Genomic DNA, 3,008 nt, shown 5'->3' on the forward strand with positions numbered 1-3,008 from the left:
TATATATATATATTATGGATACGTATTATCTCGTCGAATGAAATAGCCGATAAGATATATCCCTTAAGTATGATCACACGTATTTACATTAATTACAAGTATCGCGTAATGATTCTTTTTTTCTCTTTATTCTACTCTTAGAAAAGAACGACCTCTTCGGTGTCGACTTCTGGTAGCTCTTTCACAGTCTCGTACTTGTTGCATGAAAATGCTCAGTCAAGAAAGACAAACTCAGAGACACATTTGTGTTACGCTATCACGTCAGCGTAACGTTATAGTGTGTATTTATTTTTTTTCTCCATATAAGAGGAGGAAAAAGGAAAGTACGAGCGCCAGCAAATCGCGGCGTTCTGCTTGCGCGACAATTGCACCCTCTCGTTACAACACACACACATACACGCACACTTTCTCTCTCTTTATTTTCGGAATAGATATAAAAATCTTACTACAATTATAAGTCAATCCCCTACATGTCCGTCGTAATTATGTATAATTGAGTCAGCTTTCAGCTTGTCTCTTTTTGTTTGTTCACTCATAGCTTTCTGTAAATGTACACGCGCATTTTGGCACATGTACGCACGCACGCACGCGAGGAGACAGAGACAATATATATAAGGCACAGAATACACATTATACTTTATGCATGTCGAGCAGCGAACACACCCCCCCCCCCACACACACACACACACATGTATACAACACATGTGGTTGCATAGCCCCGATAAATTAAGAAAGAAGACAAAGAGACAAAAGGAACTTATATATAAGTCGAGCTCCATCCTCGACAGAAAATGTTTTAATGGACAGACATGTAATTCGAAGAAACTTCATAGAGAGAGAAAAAAATTGGAAAAAATATATTTTATGTTGCGTGTATATATATACCGAGGATATTAATCAGCTCTTCGGTAGTTCCCTTGCAAGTAATGCGGCACAAAACATTTCCAGAATTCCAAATAAATTTAATATAACGTGAATTATACAATATTATATGTAAATGTACTACAAGAGTTCCTCGTTAATTAACATCCTCGGCGAAAACAAACAACCGCGTTTGCGAGAAATAATACGATTAACCGGCTTCAAAGATTCCCTTGCAGCGGACGAGAAGCGCGGTTACAGGAATATTAATTACTTTGTGCCCTAATATTATCACAAAAAAATGAGTCAGCACTCTGTCCCGATCGAGGTTACTCTAACTGATCGCTCTCGGAATATATATCGTTACATACTGACCCAACTATTTTCGCGCGCGAGTCTTAATAATTACACGTACATTCTCTGGTCATATTACTACTCGGAGGTGATGATAGAAAAGTATACGGTTTATATATCATGCGCTTAAATTACAGTAAATGTCGCTTCACTGCCGTGTCGATCATACGCATTTTACACATGTAAGGTGTATCTTACTGAAAAGCGACAACTCTGTCGAAAAGAACGTCTCGATCCTTGTTAAAAAACAAATGAATCAGAAGCGCGCACGTTACAAGGCAGCATTAATAATTCTCATATTGAATTTTTTACAGCACGACATTGTCGAAGGAATCGTTACCTCTAACAATTTCGAAGAATTATTCGTGTCGATATATCACGTAGCGGAATTTCGAGTCCGTCATCCTGTTTCCTTCTCCTCTTTCCTCAAGCGAAAATTTACGTTATACGAGGGAGAATCTCTCTTGTAGAACGCGTTATTCTTTTTAAATACGGTTAATACGTTAAACAGGCGCCAAATACAGTAATGCCGTAGACAGACGTAGATAATAATATGTTACATTGAAATATTTAAGATTAGAAAACGCTATGTTTCCGCGCTCGATCGCCGATACGTCAGTGACCATCGCGCCATTTCATATTTGGTACAATATATATAAGACGAATCGTATTTATAAGATAAGACTTTCCTTGTTTTCGACATTGCTCGCGAGGCTTCTTCTTATTACAAGTGCAACCGCAAAAAAGCTGCGTTCGAATCCGTCTTGCTTCTTGCTCGCGAAGAAAGCTTATGTTCGCGGTTGTACGATCGAAACCATACACTCAGGCAGAAAGTGTGACGTTACGCTAATGCAATGTTGAATAATCGATGAATTAACGTCGATTTTAAATCCGAGCGCGAGGAACGTCCTAGAAAATTTATATCAAACATCCCTCAGTCTTGGACGGTGATATTTTTTTTCCTTCGTTCATGAATAATTCCGCGCGCACTGAGTTATGTTTTAAAGGCCGACGAAGCGCCTATAGAAGAGGAAAACCGACTGTCGCGGTGAGTAGCACGATATCAGTGTGTAACGTATAATTGCGGTGAACAATTCTGCCTTTAACCAATACATGCCTTAAAAAGTGAGACTACATTAAAAATAAAGATTAAAAGAGTCTCTTCGTTCCGAATTTCGCGTGTGTAGACAATCTTCACAAGGACTGAAGAAGATATTTTTACGCGCACTGGAATTAAGACCTTCCAATAAAGAAGTAACAGGATAATAAATGTGATCGTGAAATAACTGGGAAGTTTCGCAACTCTTGAGAATATTTTCATAAAACTGACTATACATGAAAAACGATTTAGGGAGGAAGAAAAGAACAAACGAATTCCAACAGATTTTCCGGTAGAAAAGAAATCTGTTGATTTGTACTAAAGGAAATTATTTTAATTATTAATGAGAAATTAAATCGCGTGTAAATTACTCAGCATTTCTTCCTCCTCAAATGTTCGTTGATGTATTGTGTGCGATTCGCTCTGACGGCGCGTCGAGTCACGACGCGTTTCTTAAAACACTCAGTATTTCTCGATACATGAAACCGCCGCGGACATATGACGATAGTATCACGATTCACGAAGAAGTCGCGTCGGAACTCGCGTTTGTGACAACTTTCATTGAAAGTATAGCAATCCTGTAGACGTATTGATGTGTGTGTGTGTATATATATATATATATATATACATATATATGAGGCACCGTTTTCATCATTATTATATACAACTGTACTCGCTAGACGAGGATGTATAT

This window comes from Dinoponera quadriceps, unplaced genomic scaffold (genome assembly GCF_001313825.1).
Source record: "Dinoponera quadriceps isolate SergipeBrazil2010 unplaced genomic scaffold, ASM131382v1 scaffold2379, whole genome shotgun sequence".
Classification (NCBI taxonomy): Eukaryota; Metazoa; Arthropoda; class Insecta; order Hymenoptera; family Formicidae; genus Dinoponera; species Dinoponera quadriceps.